Raw genomic sequence first — 18735 nt, 5'->3', positions numbered from 1 at the left:
GCAAGAACCCACCTTGTTCCTTCCCTCCTCAGTATAACTGTCTAAACCACCTGACTCTCTCAATCCTTTGTTGTTCATCTTTGAGCATTTCTCCTTTCTGCTGACGTATGTCAGCAAGAAGTTAAGTGTATCTACCATTCCTGGCCGATACATCCAGTAAAACCTCTCAGACACTTCCCTGCTTGCTCACGGTCACAGGTCATTTCTTAGAGACTAATAAAATTAAATAGAAGAGAAAGCATGAGAAAACCTACCTGAAGGAATCAGACAAGGCCCCTGAGAGAGAAGGCTGGCTGGGTCTGAGAGCGCTGGCAGTGAGCCCTGTGCTAGAGCAGCCTTGCCCTGGCCTTCTTTACGCAAGCCGCCCCTAATGCGCCTTAGTAGGACCTTGAGGCCTGAGACTGAGAAGGCCCAGTGGCCAGGCTTGCTCGAATCATTCAGCATCCAGCACTGTTACTGCTGCTGGAATCCATGCAGGCTGCTGCTACCCATGGCCTTTCCTCTCCGGGAGAATGGGTAGGACAAACTTGGTAGGTCTCCAACAAGTTTCCTCATTGAGCTGGCCCGCCTGGTTGCCAGTCTTCGTGTTCCTGAGAAGGCAGTCACCTGGATGGCCCCCGTCTCGTCCCCTGGGCCTCGGCCCCTTGATTGCTGACGGTGCTCCTTGGCTCCGCAAGCTCAGAGGATTCAGGTCTCCATCACTTTATGGGCCATCTGCCACTTCCATCCAATTAGCTGTGCTCTTTCTTTCTGATTTTAATTGTTCCAATTTACAAAGTTTTGGACTATGTATGTCTTTTATTATTTCATCAATCAGCCACCAAATGCTTAATGATGTTCCTAAGAGGGTACCTAACCCAGTGCTGGGCCCTGCAGGGAATATGTACAGAGCACAGCAATTTCTTCCCCTGCTTGGACTTTAAATTTTACTTTTCAATTACAGTTTACATTCAATATTATTTTGTGTTATTTCAGGTATATAGCATTGGGGTTAGGCATTTATATAATTTTCAAAGTGATCCCCTCATATTTCCAGTACCCACCTGGCCCCATATATAGTTATTACAATAATAATCACTAGATTCCTTATGTTCTACCTCACATCTCAGGGACTATTTCATAACTACCAATTTGTACTTCTTTTTTTTTTTTTTTTTTTCCTGGTGGCTTTCCTCTCACCTTCCACCTGGTTAGTATAGTTAGGTTTACGGTTCTTGTCTCACCTTTTGGACAAGTTGTACTTAAAGAGCTACAATATAATAAAGACAAAAGTTTTAGTAACCTGGAAAGGAAGCTGAAATGGTATGAAAAAAATAAACTTAATGGAGCAAGGCTATTATTTTTAATGCTTCCTACCACCAAATGTTTCCTATTGTTGAGAAATGTACTTAGTATTTTTGAGTTGCTTATACTTTTCAAATGAATCATTTGTATGTGCTTTGTTGTCTGCTAAATTGAGGGATACAGTTGGCTCCTTAAATTCTTCGCTTTACATCTTCTTTCCAAGAAAGAAAGGATATTGAGGTGCTGTAACTTAAAATCACATTCCTTGCAATTTGATACAGAGACTGAAATGAAACAAAAATCAGTTTTCTTGACATCTTAATATTTCTTTTTTCATCTTAGATGTTCAAGCCCAAAGCCAGCTCCACAAAACCAAAAACCATTTTTGTACCGACTTGCCATTTTCACTATCAATAGAACTCTGATTCTTCTTATTACAAAGGACTTTGCTATTAAAGGGTCTGATGATACATCAAGTATTTAAAACTATCTCAGCGGAAAACTTCAAAAACACAGAGGAGGGACTCTGACAGTCTATGAATGTAGAGCTATAGCTGGAGAGTTGTCAGTTCTATACAGTCAGTGTGATATAATAATATTTAGAAGCAACATAAGCCTCTGCATAGCAAAATAAGCAGCAAAATAAATTACCCAGAACCCTTAAGCAATGAGATGTGTTAAAAAGCCTTCTGCATTCTGGGAGGTGGTTCTAAATATTAGAATGTCTGATTACTTCCAGAAATGGAAAGAAAGTGGCTCATAACAAAGCGAAGCTCAAATTTTCCAAGGACATATTGGTTTCCCGCAAAGCAACACCTTTTCTCACCACTTGATGGTGTCTTTGCTGCTTACACCCTGAGCAACAAACCATAGGACGCTAATGGTGTTTTAAATGGAAAACAGCAGTTCATTAGGATTGGCTAATAGGTTCTTGGCAAAAGTTCAACTTAACATGTATGCAAGTATGTCTGTGTGTGCTCAGCAAGCCCTCTCCCAAGCTTGCTAATAGCATCACTCAGTACTACAAATTTACTTTGACAGCTTGTAAACAGATCAGTGCGTCCTGGGAGCAGGGTCCATGGACCAAAGCAGTAGCAATTTCCAAAAGAGGCAGAGCAAAGAGAGCCAAGCACGTATTAACAGGGCAAACATTGAACTTTTCTGCCTCTCCATTCTTTAAGGGAATGTTAGCAGCACAGCAAAGCATGATGCAAAAGCGTCATTCCTTAAAATCCTTCACTCTAGGTAGGAATTTAGGATTAGAAATAAATTATTAAAAATACATATTTTAAGGGAAATAAGCAAGGGGCAAGCAAGAGTTTAAAGATATTAGCTTCCTTGCTCTGTGTTAGATCAATATATCTGTTGGCACTGGCTGAGTTGGTAGACGATTCATGTAACAAGCAGACAAACAACTAATTTAATTCCACAAGCAATAGGAAAGTGCAATAGGAGATGTTTGTATTTCATTATTTGCTTGAAAAAGTGTGACCTTACTAAGCAGTTCACTAAGCATTATATATATGGAATTGTATATATGGAATTGCTGTGTGCATGAGAAATTGCTATAGGTGTGTTCATTCCACAGAGAGCACTGTGGCTTTCTGCTTTCTTTCTGGCACCCAGAATAATACAGTCCACCCCAGAGAATGCTTTCTCCCAGTCCTTTGCAAAAGATGCATTTGAGGAAAGAATCAGGTTTTAATGTCAATGAATCAAAGTAGCTGGAGCCTTGAGAATTTTTGGAACAGAGAAAATGGAATGAAAGTTTTACATTTTTAAAATTAGCACATACAGGCAGCAGAAATGTAAGCAGGCTAGTTTCTGTTAAGTTTGAGTTTATAGCACAAAGCAGCTGAGAGTAACTTTAAGAGCACTAGGCCCAGAGTCAAAATGTAGCACCAAGATCCAGTTTGGCCATTAATCATCGAGCTCTGTGGAGAGATGCAAATAGCACTTGCCAGCAAATGGGACAAATTAGTCTTCCCTTACTCGTGCAAGATGTTACACAACTGCTAAGTATTCTAATAGCTTCTTAACATATAAAACTTGTTCCACACTTGATATCTCTATTTTCGACCTTCCTATTGCTGTTAGTGGCATCGACATTTCCCCCAGCCTAAGCATTTCTAATCACCACTGTTGTGTATGGTGTCCCTTGGCTTAGGATACTCATTATTTGTCTAAAGACATTAGAGTTCACTTTCTACATTTTTATCGACATAAATATTTTTGAGGTGAAAGAAAGTGAGCTTGTTTTCGTTTGTTTGTTGCACAGTGATTTACCAAAGGCCTACTAAGTGCAAGACACTGTGGTCTGCACTGTGCACAGCTGGATGCGGACATGCAGAGGATTCTCCTGGCCCTCAGTGAGCTGGCAGCCTAGCAAAGGGTTTGGATGCATCCATACCTCACCCTAATATGTGTGCCGCCCAGCTCTCAGAGGAACACGCAAACTTGGAAGCATCAACTCAGAGCAGTATTCACTCCAGAGAGGGCATTCACCTCTCCACACATGCTGTCTAAGCTTCACATCGAATCACTCTGGGTAAAACGCCTGGCCTCTTTTTAAACACACACACACACACACACACACACACACCCCAAATTCTCTTTCACTAAATTCAGTAATTTTATTGAAAACTTGAGGGGGTCACCGAGTATGACCACATTGTACAATCACAGATTTCTCTCAAATCCCTCTCCTTATCACATGGATAGCATTTCGATGACTATCCTTGATATATGCTCCCCACCACAGGTGGCTCACCAAAGTACTTTTTCGAAGAATTAACAGTGTTCTTCTAAAAGGATTTCTGGCAAATAAATTTATTTTCACCTCCTGATAACATTTTATGAGTTGTAGACAAAGTTTGCATAACAAAAGCTTTTTTTACACTTACGCTTCCCTTCCTCTAATTATGTTTTGATCCCCCTTAGCAAGGCAACAATGAGCTGATGGCATATACGGAACAAATACCAGTAATTGGCCCTTCAAGAGCTGTATGCAAAATGGTGATCTTAATGAAAGAAGAAGAAAGCCTCAGTGAATTTCTCAGGCCACGAGGGCACCATTGAGTACAGTTCTGAAACAGTGTCTCCATGTAGTCAGCAAAATGAGCCATAGCACACTGCACTGCGGTGCCCTCGGCAATCCCTTCCTGATGAAAGAAAAATTAAAATGAGAAGAATAACTGGCCTGTCATCCATTCATTGGTTGCACATATGGCTAATGGCCTGCATTGAAATCTCTAATCAGCCTGTAGCCTTCTCTATATAGTATAAGAAGCAGCACCTTTACTTCTTTCTCAAGTTGCAGACCTTGAGCCAAATAGGGTGTCTTAGAGATGATAGTGGCTGAGGCTGCCAGTTTGATTCCCCGTCAGGGCACATGCCCAGGCTGCAGGCTCAACCCCAGGTGAGGGTGTGTATGGGAGGAATCGATCGAAGTTTCTCTCTCACATCAATGTTTTTTTCTTCTCTCTCTCTCTCCTTCTCTCTCTGGAATCAATAAAAACATATTTAAAAATATATATTAGCAAACCAGATCCAACAATACATTAAAAAGATCATACACTATGGTGAAGTAGGATTTATTCCAGGGATACAGGGTTGGCACAGTATCTGCAAGTTAGTAAATGTGATACACCACATAACCAAATTGATGCATAAAAATTATGTGATCATGTCAATAGATGCAGGAAAGCATTTGATAAAATTCGGCACCCATTTATGATAAAAACTTTCAGCAAAGTAGGATTAGAGGGAACATACCTCGACGTAATAAAGGCCATATATGACAAACCCACAGCCAATATCGTACTCAGTGGGCAAAAACTAAGCGCATTTCCCTTAAGATTGGGAACAAGACAGGGATGTCTGCTTTCACCACTTTTTAAAATTTATTTATCTTTATTGAATTCAGAGAGGGGAAGGGAGAGGGAGAGAGAGAGATAGAAACATCAATGATGAGAGAGAGTCATTGATCGGCTGCCCCCTGCACGCCCCTTGACTGGGGACTGAGCCTGCAGCCCGGGCATGTGTGCTGACCGGGAATCTAACTGTAACCTCCTGGATCCTAGGTCGACGCTCAACACTGAGCCACGCCCAGCGGGGCTGCTTTCCCCACTCTTATTCAACAGAGCGCTGGCAGTCCTCGCCACAGCAATCAGGCCAGAAGAAGAAAGAAAAGGCATCCAAGTTGGAAAGGAGAAAGTAAAACCGTCATTATTTGCAGATGACATGATACTGTGTATAGAGAACCCTAAAGATTCCACCAAAAAACTATTAGAAATGATGAATGAAAGTAAAGTAGCAGGATACCAAATAAATATCCAGTAATCAGTTGCATTTTTTACACCAATCATGAACTATCAGAAAGGGAAACTAAGAAAACAATCCCATTTATAGTTACATCAAAGACAAAATAAAATACCTAAGAATAAAGTTCACCAAGGACATAAAAGACCCGTACTCGGAAAATTCTATTGCTTTTCATTCCTTCAACATTTTAGCTTGTGTGATTTTCCTTCTGCCTAAAGGACTTCCTTTAACTTAACATACAAATCTTTTGGCAACTAATTCTTTCACATTTTGCTGATCTGAAAAGAGTATTTTATCTTCATTTTTGAAAGATTTTTTTTCTTCTGGATATAGAATTTATTCTAACAGTACTTTCTTTTTACTCCAGCGTTTAAAACTGCCATTCATTTTCTTAGATCTCTGATAAAAAGTCTACTGTCAATCATTCTTATCTTTCTTCCTTTGTACATATATTGTATTTTTCTGGCTGCTTTTATTTTGATATTTTTGATCAATTTGATTACGATGATCTCTGGTGTGATATATTTTTAATTGTTTATTTTGTTCATGGTTAAGATTCTTTGCTCTGTGGGTTTTTCAGTTCTCATTAAATATGGGAAATTTCATCTATTATTTCTTCAAGTATTTTTCTAGCCTTTCTCCCCCTTTCTGGAACTCTTATTACATATGTATCAGACCACTTGATGTTATGGTATTTCTGCACATAAACTTTAGGTATTTCTGCCCTTTCAAACTCTGATCCCTTATCTGCTATGCTCTGTGAAATCACGGCTCTGTTTAGGTTTCCTTCTGTGAGCTGTGGCCTGGACAGTGCTTTCAGGTGGTCATCTTCCCACAAAGATCATAGTCTTATGCTCTGAAAATTGTTTTATTTATATATATAAATAAAATACATAATATTATATATATATATAGCCCCAAAAATGTATGCACAGTTTGAATGATTATAAAGTCAGTGTTTATTAACATATAGTTCATTTTCAAAATTTAAAAGAATCTACAGAAATGAATAATTTTTTTTGTTAATGCCTGTTTTTAAACTGATGACCGTTCTGGTCCAGGCACGGCTGATAACTCAAAGCAATGGAATCACAAACATCAAGAATCATTTTGTTCGGTATTTGTGAGCCTTCAATTCATCGACTGTTGCTGGTTTTGTACAGTAAACTTTATCTTTATGTATCCCCATAAAAAAAAGTCTTGTGGCACTTTAATATAAATTTTCTTTCTTCAAAGCTTAGTCTGGCTTTACCCATTATTTCAAATCAGTTAAAACTGAAAAGGAGTGAATATTAAGTTTAAGTGAGTTATCAGCTGTTAACAAGTGTGTATACATTTTCTTGGGACGTCATATATACACACACACACGCACCCCATATATACATATATACATATATACATATATATATATACACACACACATATATGTAGTTATTTTTACATATATTCTAGTTATTTACAGCAGAAAAGTAATTCCCACAGCAGTTAATCCTTCATGGGCAGAAGTTCCTTATGCTTTATTTTTTAATTAATTCATAAAATTCTTTTAAATAACTGATCTTTTAAGAATATAAATGAGAGTGTATGAATCCCATTAACACATTTATGGCACTTATGGTGAAATCCTGAATCCTTTCCCTGGCTCAGAGGTCCTGTGGGATCTGCCCCTGCTTTCCATTGCAGGTGCACTTTACTCCCCTCCCCTCCATCAGACACTCCCATGGTCCTGGTCAGAGCCTTTATTCCTCAGGCCTTCCGTGCATGCTCTAGCCCCTGCCTGGTGTGCTCCCCCCAATCGTTTCTTGGGTACCTCTTACTCATCTTTTATATATAGTCTTGAATGCCACTTAGAGTGATTCTTTTCCCTGATCTTTCACCACGCACATGCCAAAAAGATTCGGTTTTCTTGTTACAGTCTGTCATAGCACCTTGTAGTTTCCCTTACAGCACAGGACATAATTTGTAGTTATAGTTTTATTGATGTGCTTGTTTTTAATTTTCCATCTTCTTGGTAGACTGTCAACTCCAAGATGGCAGGGACTTTGACTATTTGTACATCTTGTATCCTAGGCTCTGGCACATAGTAGGCACTCAATAGATAGCTGTTGGCAGATTGTTGTGCAAGCTGAGTAATGGGAAATTCTACACCTTGCGGGTCATGAGATTAGGAACATGCATTATTATTAGGAAAATGTACGATTCCAAGAAGACACCTCTACTTTCCTGTATTTTTACTGCCACATGAAGATTGATGTGAGGGGTAAAAGCGAAAGGAAATGTCACTTTGTGGTATTTTTATGCTTTCTGTGCTTATTACTATCAGTGGCTATCATCCCATTGTTTTAAAAGTACAGCGGCACCTCGCTTTTCGAACGTCTCCGTTGACAAACATTTCGGGTTCCGAGCGCCGTACACCCGGAAGTAAACGCTTCGCTTTCGAACCCGCCCCGGAAGGGGAACACGCCAGCGGCTTCCGCTGAGGGCGAGGGCCTGAGGCCAGCTGTCGGCTGGGGCCCCTCGGGTTTCGAATGATTCAGACCTCGGCCTGTCTCCGGGACGGATCACACTTGGAACCCGAGGTACCGCTGTATAGCACAGGTCTGCCATGGATGCTCTGCTTCATTTTCTTTACAGTAATAACTAATGCTTTTAGTTATCACATGACATCCTAATTATAGAAACTTTACAAAATAAAGCAAAGTTTTCCTGGTATCTGTTAGTCCCCTCTGTTGGTTCATCACCCTCTCCCCATCCTTTCAGTGTGGGCTTAAGAGTTTAGCCTTGGCTTTCTTCCCTTCTCTTGGGTCTCATTCTTGGCCCTCCTTGACCTTGCCCACAGATTGTCTTTCAAATGTGTATTTTTAATCCCTATGTTTTCTACGGGCTCCAGCCACATATATCCAATGATAATATTACGCCTCTGCTTAGAGATCTGACCTATGTCTGGAAAAACATCCATCGTCTCTTCCAAACTCATTCCATGCCTTGTTGTGTCCAGTCCCAGTGGCCGGTACAATCATCTGCCTCGACGTTCAACCAGACTTCACCATCAGCTCCTCTTCCCCCGTCCTCACAGCTGTGGTCAAATTCAATCACGTTTACTGATCAAATACCTACTGTGTCAATCGGTCTCTCCCCATCTCCACCGGCGTTTTGAGACTCTGTGTCACAAGCATCTCTGGCTCCCGTACCCTGACTGGTCTCCTGGCATCGCTCACATCCCTCCCTGCATTCCCCACACTGCAGCCGGACTCATCCTTGAAAAATAGGCATCATTCTCCTGCCCGGAGCTCTTCAGTGGCTTCCCACTGACGTCACAGTGCAGATAAAACCCTGACCTACAAGGCCCCGCACAGAGCCGCCTACCTGTTATCCCTGACTTTCTCTCTTAACACTCTTTCTTTCGCTCTTTTGTTTCTTTCCAATTATGCTAGACTTTGACCAGGTCCACTAACGTGCGACTCTTCTTCCTAGGAGGCTCCGTGTGTGCCGTTCCCTCTGGCTTCAACACTCATCCTCCTAAACTTTAACCTATTTCATTCCTACCTGTCTTTCCACACTTAGCACAAGCTTTCCTTGACTCTTGAAGCACCAGGTTTTCTTGTTTTATGCTTTTATAGCACCTTATAGCTCTTCTTTATGACTGCTCAACACAATTGTAACTCAATAATTAGTCATAAATTAGCTGGCTATGCCACTCTCTTACTAGGATGTAAGCTCCGTGGGAGCGAGGCTGTGTCTGTCTTATTCTTTATTCGCTCTGGTGCTCAGCACAGGGTTTTGAATAAAGTGGGTACTTAGTGAATATTTTTGGAACGAAAGATTATTTGAAAGGATTCCTGGTGTAGTCTTGCCTTCACAGAGAGGAACACCAAATTTTGAACACCAAATTAATTTGAGGTCAACACTAAATGGCGCTGGGTCGGTCAGTACCAGGCTTGGCATGATAAAGGTATGTGTAGGCTTTTAAGATTCACAGAATCTATTAGAATTATTTCCTGAGTCAGTATGTGCCCCAGTTTTCTCATTTGAACCTACAGGACTAATGGGCAAAAGAATAAATCTGGACTCTAGGGTAACAGGCTTCATATTTCCCCCCAAATTGGAGTAGGTGGAGTTGCTGTCTAGGATTTCCCTAAGATATCATATAAAGGCCTGTCTTGGCTTCCTTCTGTGGGCTCCTATAGACAGGCGAGGCCATGGAAACCTACCCTGTTATCGTAGCAGTCAGGGTCGGCCCCTTCAGCACAGCAGGCTTCTGTCAAGGAGACAACTTCCTTCAGAGATGACTGATCTGTTCAAATGTTCCACTGGGAAATTTTCTGCCAAAGGGGACCATTAATCTGAGGGGAAAACTAAAACCAATACATTAATTTCAAAACACACACAAGGATTCTGGGTTAGAAGAGGGGACAAGGGGGATAAATGGTGATGGAAGGAGACTTGACTTGGGGTAGTGAACACACAATACAATATACAGATGATGTGTTATAGAACTGTGCACCTGAATCCTACATACTTTTATTAACCAATATCACCCCAATAAATTTAAATAAATATTAAAAAAAAAGAATTCTGGAAAAAATATAACATATAGTACATGTATGCATGTATTTATGTGGAAGACGATGCTCATCATAATGTCAAAAGCACTTAGACAATCAAGTGGGTAAACACTGTAACAGCTGTGAGCCAAAACTGCTTCCTGGAGTGTTGGAAGACCCTGCTGTACATAAATATCAATGGCCATCTATTGTGGTATTGTGGTTTTGGAAGGATACCATTGGGTATATTTTGAGGTGCACATGTTTCTTTATAATTCAGGCTACTTCACAAAATATCAATATCAGTTATTTAAAAAGCAATCTCTTCTTTATCGATCACCCCTTATTTTCATCTACCTATTTTATTTTCCCGCGGCAGAATCTCTTGGAGCTCCTGTGTTCTCTAAGGAAGGGAATTAGCATTCACTGATTGTTTATCATATGACAGACACTGCGGTGAGCAGTATCCTTTCATTTGCTGTACCAGAAGCCCTGTGGTAGAGCTCCGTCCGTCCCACTTTACAGATGAGGAAACTGACGCAGCATGCTTGCCCCGGGCCACAGGGAGTGAGGGGCAGTGCCTGGCCCAGTCTCTCTAACTCCACCGTGGCCATGCAGAAGCAGGATTTGATCTCATCTATCTGAAAATTTTTTTTCAGGCTATGACTTTTCAAGCCTTCTATATGCCATCAAAACATACACCATTCTAATTACTAAAATGTAGTGTTCAACTTCCTCTTCCTTGTAACTATTTTGTAGCTTTTGATTTCCTAGACTTGGGTCATCTCGACTGTCATCTTTTTTCTGAGTGAAGCACATTAGGTGTGGACCACATTTTTTGGCCCTTTCTCTTTTGACTTTCTCTGGGCCGCCTCTAACTCCCCTATAATTTTTTTTTTAAATTGTGTCTACTAGAACTGCAAAAACAAAAACCAACCAAACAAAAACTCCCCCCAAAACAAACAAAGAGTACTGATGCATGGGGTAGTGTTTTTTGTTTTGTTTCCAGTATCTGACCATGATGCCCAGAATACTGTTACCTTTTTGGACTCAGCAGCAATTGTATTCTTTTTGGAGAACATAAAAGTTTACAGATGATACTCAGAAGCCTCAGGTCCATCTTAGACCTCAGGTGCTCGAGCATATATTTCTACAGGGGCATCTAGATGGGGAACAATCGGAGCCTTTTATGTGACAGTCAGGTGTGTTCAGTTGCCCTCCTACTCCCTCCTCCACCCCCATCTCCACCCAATCCGCATCCCCCTAAGCACCTTTCAAGTAATAAAGGAAAAGGGAACAAAGGTAGTAAGAAGGCAGAGCTCTGGAGGGGAGCCCATTGCTCCCATCCTCAATCACATACTGTTTCTACCAACTAGATATAGGTGGGCAGGATGCATGTCCAGAAGTTTATCTCGCTTCAGATTTCAGTCTTGCCAGCTGTTGCCACGGTCAGAATGACTTGGCTTTGGTGTCTGTACACACCACCAGGCAGTCTGCATAAGATGTGGATATTCTCACAGCAGCTTTCCAAAAAGACAGAAGCTTATACAGAAAGCTGGCTCAACCATTTTGTAAATTGATCACACCAAAGGAGGAGCCTTGATTTTTTTTCATTCACTGTGCAAAAACCTGGGAGGGCAGAGTCAAAATTTTATGGCATAATATTTAGTCTGGGAAACGGGAGACCTGCACGTAGGTCCTGCTTTATTTCTTTGCTTTGCTTTGTTCAACGACAAAACCATGCAATCTTGGTCAAATGCTTTTACCAGTCTGAGTTTCCACATCCCCCACCTGTAAAAGGGGGATAGTGACACCGACTGCGTGTGGTGGTTGTGAGGATTGCACTCTTTGCAAAGCACCTGTATTTCAGTTCCCTCTCCCTCATTTGCTAGGGCTGGGCTGACTGATGCACATCCTACTGTGCGCAGCACTAATTCCTGAAGGGCCTGGGCTCACGGGGGGAGTTCATTAGTATATATATCTGGGGTGGGGGCTGGGGAACGTCAGAGGAGGGGGCTCTGATTGTGTGAGCTAGCATTTGATTAGAATGGCACACTCTTGAGCCTTTTATAAAAACCACTGTGACCTGTGATTTTTTTAATAAACCAGACCTCAAATTTTTTTTTTTTTTTAGTATATTTGGGATATTAAAGGCAAGTTTGGTCCCTTAGAGCCCAAGAACAGGAACGAAGCAGTTAGAATTGGATCTTGACATTTTATTCTATCTTTCAGACACTAAGCCTTGCACATACATGTCAATAGTCTAATAAAACCTGTGAGAGATGGTCCATCTTATGACATTTGGGGAACTTTAGTGGGCTTTTCAAATGGTAAGTCTGAAACCTATATGTCCCCAATAAAAAAGCCAGGGAGTCAGACGATGCTCAGCCTCCTATTGAATGTGATCCAACACTGCTGTTTTAAAGAAGGCAAGGATGCCCTAAAAAATATTACACATAATCTTGATTTCTGTCATAAATTTGATAGTACTAGAGGCAAGTAGTTGTACTGGTTACGAGTGGAGTCTAGAGCCGCACAGACCTACGTTTGAATCCAGGTCCCGTTCTTACTAGCAGGATGACTGTAGGCAGAGATCAGACCCTAAGGTTCACATTGCCTCTGGAAGCCCCACCTTTGGTTTTTAGAAGAGAATTGATTACTGTGACCGCAGCAAGGGCTGTTGTGAGTATTAAATGAGATAATGTAACTGAACCATGGCACTTAGTACATAATAAAATTGGTTACTATTTTAATTATCATTATTGTTTTCCCCAAGTGAACACAGTTCATGAATGTTCACTTTCCCTAGAACTTTATTCCAGCCCTGACTCAATGATCTACTATTGTTGGGTTGAGGAGAAGCACTGATGCTTAGGCCAGCGTTGTAATTTCTGTCCATCAGGTCGATCGTTGGAATTGTTTTCAATAGCTTTCATTAATGGGTTGACAAGTGTGATTATAAGCATGTTCATGGAAAGTATTAATATTTTTGTTTCACATACATATGGAATTATTATTATTTTTAAATATGTTTTTATTGATTTTTAGAGAGAGAAGAAGGGAGAGGGAGAAAGAGATAGAAACATCAATGATGAGAGAGTCATTGGTTGGCTGCCTCCTGTGTGCCCCCGACTGGGGATGGAGCCTGCAACCCGGGCATGTACCCTGACCAGGAATCAAACCGTGACCTCCTGATTCGTAGATCGATGCTCAACCACTGAGCCACGCAGGCTGGGCTGTATGGGATTATTTTAACCTTAAATCCTTAGGGTGCTATCATTATGGAGTTTACTGCCTCATCTCCCCCCAAATAAATACAAGTAATAATATCTATCAAATTGAGTAGGCTGTCTTAGTAACTATCATGTGTGGGGGGGTTCCTGTTAAAGCAAAACACCATATATATAATATGGTTAAAGTGTGGCTGCTGAATTAGAATTACATCTCTTTTATCTAATCTACCCTGGTTATTCTGCATGTAATTAAAGGTATTTAATGCATGTAAAGCTTTTCATGATTAATGTGTCTTACGAGGCCTGTACAGTAACATAAAGTAAAAGTAAACAAAGTACTTCATTTCTTGGTGCTGAACGTCTTATGACTGTGCATATTATCTGCATTGTACAGGTTGTGGGTAAAAATGGAAGAGTTCACAGCTTTATTTCCCCACACCCAAACCTTTTACTTCTGGCACCTTCATGCAATTCTTTTAATTTCTTAAGAGTGAATGTTCAGTATCAGTAAGTTTGGGTATTTAGTATCAGTTGAGCTAGTTCAACTGACCTTATGTTACTCTGTGTCAAAGTCTAAGGACTAGGATTTCTAGGATGGGGAGATATGGGTATAGAGATCCAGAGTCACCAACCCTTACAAATAAAGATATTTTCTTTGTGCTTTTTTCTAGAAGCACCATCAGACTCTCAGTTAAAGAACAAGCAATATGGTAAGTCATAGTCTGAGTGTTAAGTGCTAGCTTAGTCTAAGAAACCTTCATGACAGTGTATTAAGAAATGCATACTAATACAATAAACAGATGATGAAAATCTAGGAAAACTACATACTTGGTTAGTAAAGACTAATTGCTGATGAAGACTTTTTGGGTCTTTCTTTGAAGTGGCTGATCTTTCCCACCTGCTTTCAAGTGGCTTATTTCTCCTCTTTAAAGTTATAAAAGAGCCCTCCAGGAGAAACACCATGCCTATAGCCTATGAGACCTACTCTGAAGTTCCCTGGTGGTTTACACTCTCTCCACTTTGGATCTGAGCAGTCTGGCCAGGCTGGATCGAGTCTGAAACCCAGTTATATGTCCTTGGCTGGGATCAAACCCGGGACCCGTCAGTCCTCGGGTCGATGCTCTAACCACTGAGCCAAACCGGCTGGGGCAGTTGTAGGTATTTTTATTCAACAAGCATTTGTGCAGGACTTATCATAGGCCAGCTGTTTAGAGCCTGAAGGAACCATGGGTATCGCCTTCAATCACTTCATTTCATACTTAAAGCTCAGAAGGGTCAAAGGATTTTTCCCACACCACTCAGGTTACTGGTGCTGGGCCAGGATTAGACCTAGATCTCAGACTCTGTGCTCCACCAACATCATGCTTTTTTAAACTTTTCCTCGAGGTTTTTGTTTGTACCTAGACATTCATAATATTCTTAAATTTTCCCTAAAAGTTTTCAAATGTTAACAAGTGTCTCCTAGCTTTTGTAACCAGAGAACAAGGATACCTTGTGCAAAATGGACCTAGATCCTTACCTTATGTTCCCAATCAGAGATTCATGATACATGTTTGCATATTAACAAGTCCCCATTCATTTCTTCCTTTCTACTTCTGTAGCTACATATTTACATTTTATCATAGTTTGGTTTGCCTTATAGGGTAAGGCAGGAGCACTTTAGTACAAGGACAAGAGGTCAGGAATACTTAGTCTATATAAATTGCATGGAAGATGTCACACACACACTTGGCCACCTTTGCAATAGGAAACCACACTTGGCAATATTCTGATCAATATGTTACCTGAGCCTAAGTCAGTTCCAGTAGCTGGAGAGATAAAAGGAGTTATAAATGAGTGGAATTGTTTTAAGTGAAAGAAATTCCAAAAAACAAATCATTAAAGTGATATTCTTTGTAAAATAGTTATTTCAGATGTGGATAAGTATATGTTTTGGCCTGTGGGTACAAAGAGCCCAGAAATTCATTCTTTCCTCCTAGAACGAAAGGAAAATTTACAATGTTAATTTTAGGAGCTTGACATTCTTTACTGGGTTACCAGGTCTGGCTTTAAGCCAGGGTGTAAAGCACTGAGGAATAGAATTTTTCTATTCTTTGAAGAAAGTTCTTTATTTAGTCAGAACCACCTACAGTGGAAAAAAGCTAAACTATTCAATTTTATTTTAAAATATAGATAAATAGTATCTTAGCAGCTCAGAGCCCGCTGGTAAAAGTGGATTGTGGGAAACTATGATTGGAGCTTGAGAATATGAGCTGGAAGCAGTAACATGGCCAAGCAATAGGAAAACTTAAACCAAAAACTTGGTAATGAGGTAACCTGGTTCACCTTTATTATTTATTCTCCTGGTGAAGTTTTACTGTTCCTTTCTTTACAAACTTAGCTGACTTCTTCAGTTATTGAAAAGTAAAGCTAGCCGGGCTGGGTGTGGCTCAGTCGCCATTCGACCAATGAACCAGGACATCACGTTTGGATTCTCGGTCAGGGCACAGGCCTGGGTTGTGCGCTCGATCCCCAGTGGGAGGAGGCGGCCGATCAATGACTCTCTCTGCTCATTGATGCTTCTAGCTCTCCCTCCCTCTCCCTTCCTCTCTCTGAAATCAATAAAAACTTTTTAAAAAATTTTTATTTTTTTACACTTGATCTTAGCCAAAAGGCCGAGAAGTGATAATTTTTATTTTTTTTAAGTTTCTTTATCTTTATTGTTGAAAATATTACAGATGTCCCCTTTTTATCCCCACTGATCCCCTCCACCCCACATCCATCCCACCCCAAGGCTTTCCCCATACCAATGGCTGTCCATGGGTTGTGCTTATAAACATATAAATTCTTTGATTAATCTCTCTCCACCCACACCCTCCCCCCTGCCTTCCCTCTGAGATCCCTCACTTTGTTCCATGCTTCCATGTCTCTGGATCCTCTTTGTTCATCAGTTTATTTTGTTTATTATATTCCACATATAAGCGAGATCATGTGGCACTTGTCTTTCTCTGACTGGCTTATTTCACTTAGCATAATACTCTCTAGTTCCCTCCATGCTGTGCCAAAGGCCAAAAGGTCTTTCCTCTTTACAGCTGCGTAGTACTCCATGGTGTGAATGTCCCACAGCTTTTTTACCCATTCATCTACTGATGGGCACTTGGGCTGTTTCCAGATCTTAGCTACTGTAAACTGCGCTGCTATGAACATAGGGGTGCATAAGTTCTTTGTGATTGGTGTTTGGGGTTCCTTAGGATATATTCCTAGAAGTGGGATCACTGGGCCAAAGGGAAGGTCAACTTTTAATCTTTTGAAGAACCTCCATACTCTTTCCATAGTGGCTGCCCCAGTCTGCATTCCCACCAGCAGTGTACCAGGGTGCCCTTTTCTCCACGCCCTCGCCAGCACTTGTGGTTTGTTGACTTGTTGATGGCAGCCATTCTGACAGGTGTGAAGTGACACCTCATTGTGGTTTTAATTTGCTCTGATGATTAGCGACATTGAGCATTTTTTCATGTCTTTTAGCCATTTGTATGTTTTCTTTGGAGAAGTGTCTATTTAGGTCCTTTGCCCATTTTTTTTAAAAGAAAAGGAAAGCTTTTTGTTTTTTTATAATGATGAAACAACAGAACTACAGTTAATGGGAAAGGTGGAAAAAGGATGAGAGAATTATTATTTTTGTTTTAAATAATTTAATTATGTGCCAAAATTATTATTATGAAATTAAAAATCAAACTTGACTTGGAGAGCCCTGGAAGAATGGGAAAACCTAGGAGGCTTTCGGGGAGAGCTCATCGGATTCTGTGAGCCCTTCTAGCTGCCTTCGTTCAGGTGTCCCATCACTCCTGGAGCCTTGGGGATACCTGGTTGGGCTGTACCTTGAGCTGTCTTCAGAAAGCCTGAAGCATTTCCCTGTGCCCAGCTGTGCTGACCTTTCTATAGAGCTGCTCGAAAGGATGCCGCCCAGGTCCTTTCTGGCTTGAAGATGGTCCCCCCTCACTGTGTCCTCACATAGCACCGGGCTAGCTCTGATCTCTTCCTCTTCTTAGAAAGACCCTAATCCCATCATAGGGGTCCCACCCTCATGACCTCACCTACACCTAATGCCATCCCGGAGACTCCGCCTCCAAATACCATCCTCTTGGGAGTTAGGGCTTCAGCATAGGAAGTTAGGGAGGCTGCAAATACTCAGTTTGTCGCCATGTCCGTCGCTTTATCTGTGTTTTCACATTCCCCGGACCGTTTTGTGTATTTTTCTTCTTTTCCTTACCTGATTTTGGATTGGCTAATTTTTCTTATTCTATTTTCCTTACTATACTGTTTTCGAAGTAATATATGCTGATTCTACTCTTTTAAAATTGCAGCATGCCTACTTATTAAAGTTTAAAATTCATGAATGTTTCACCACTTTCTACACGATACAAAAAGCCTACAGTACTTCAACTCCTGGATTACGTTCTCTAATTGTGGTAATTTTATCTTGTTTTATTTAACCCCACAAGACTTTGTGATTATTGCTTTCTACAGCCAGTGGTCACTTTCTTCCTTCTGCGCCCCTTCTCTCATCAAAGACCTTCCATCTGGCTCACTTTTCTTCTCTCAGAAATATATACCTGCTTAATATACTTTAACGAGATCCTACCAGTGGCATATTCTCTTGTTGTGTGTTTGTTTGTGCCTGAAATTGCCTTTATTTCACCCTTTTTCTTGAACACAGTGTCACTAGATACAGAATTTTACATTGGCAGTTGTTTTCTTTCATTACCTCTCCCCTTCCTCTCCGCTCTCTCTTTCTGGAAATCTGATTTGATATATTAAAACTTCTCAATCTACACTCAGTATAGAAGCTATTCTTTAATATTTTCCATTCTTAGTTTCTCTGTGCTGCACTCTGAACAATTTACATTGATTTACTTTCCAGTTTGCCAGTTGTCTTGTTAGCTGTGTCTAATCTGACCTTAAAATTTACCCACTAAATTCTACATTTCATTTACTATGTTTTTACTTCCAGATGAAATTTTCTTTATTTTTGAAGTTTCTAGGTAATTTTTTATAGTTCTTCACATTTATATTCAAGTTTGTCTCTTATTTCTGAAAAAAACCAAAACAAAGCAGTAGGCATAGATGTTTTATAATCCGGGACTAATAATTTAAATATCTGAAAACTTTGTGAGCCTGCTGTTGCCTGTTAATGATCTAACTTTTTTATAGTGTCCTGTTTCCTTATGCAATGTGTTATTTTTTCATTGTGAGTTGCATATATTCTTTGGAAAATTACTTTTGATGATTATTAGAATATAGATGCATTCCAACAGGAGTCTGTTGCTGTTTGTCTGTCAGTGTTCTAGGAGCACCTGTGGATTGACTCCACTTTA

At 40.5% G+C, this 18735-nt stretch overlaps 1 protein-coding gene and 1 pseudogene across 1 annotated transcript in view; one reads left to right on the top strand and one right to left on the bottom strand.

Annotated features, from left to right (window-relative positions):
- Window positions 1-18735, top strand: part of SLC44A5 (solute carrier family 44 member 5) — a 254553-nt gene that overhangs the window by 117546 nt on the left and 118272 nt on the right. The window lies entirely within an intron of this gene.
- On the bottom strand, window positions 15976-16050 carry LOC148092452 (U2 spliceosomal RNA; annotated as a pseudogene).

Source organism: Miniopterus natalensis, chromosome 9, assembly GCF_054644295.1.
Source record: "Miniopterus natalensis isolate mMinNat1 chromosome 9, mMinNat1.hap1, whole genome shotgun sequence".
NCBI lineage: Eukaryota > Metazoa > Chordata > Mammalia > Chiroptera > Miniopteridae > Miniopterus > Miniopterus natalensis.
Note: the sequence above shows the minus strand (reverse complement) of the source record. Positions and strands in the feature narration are given on the sequence as shown.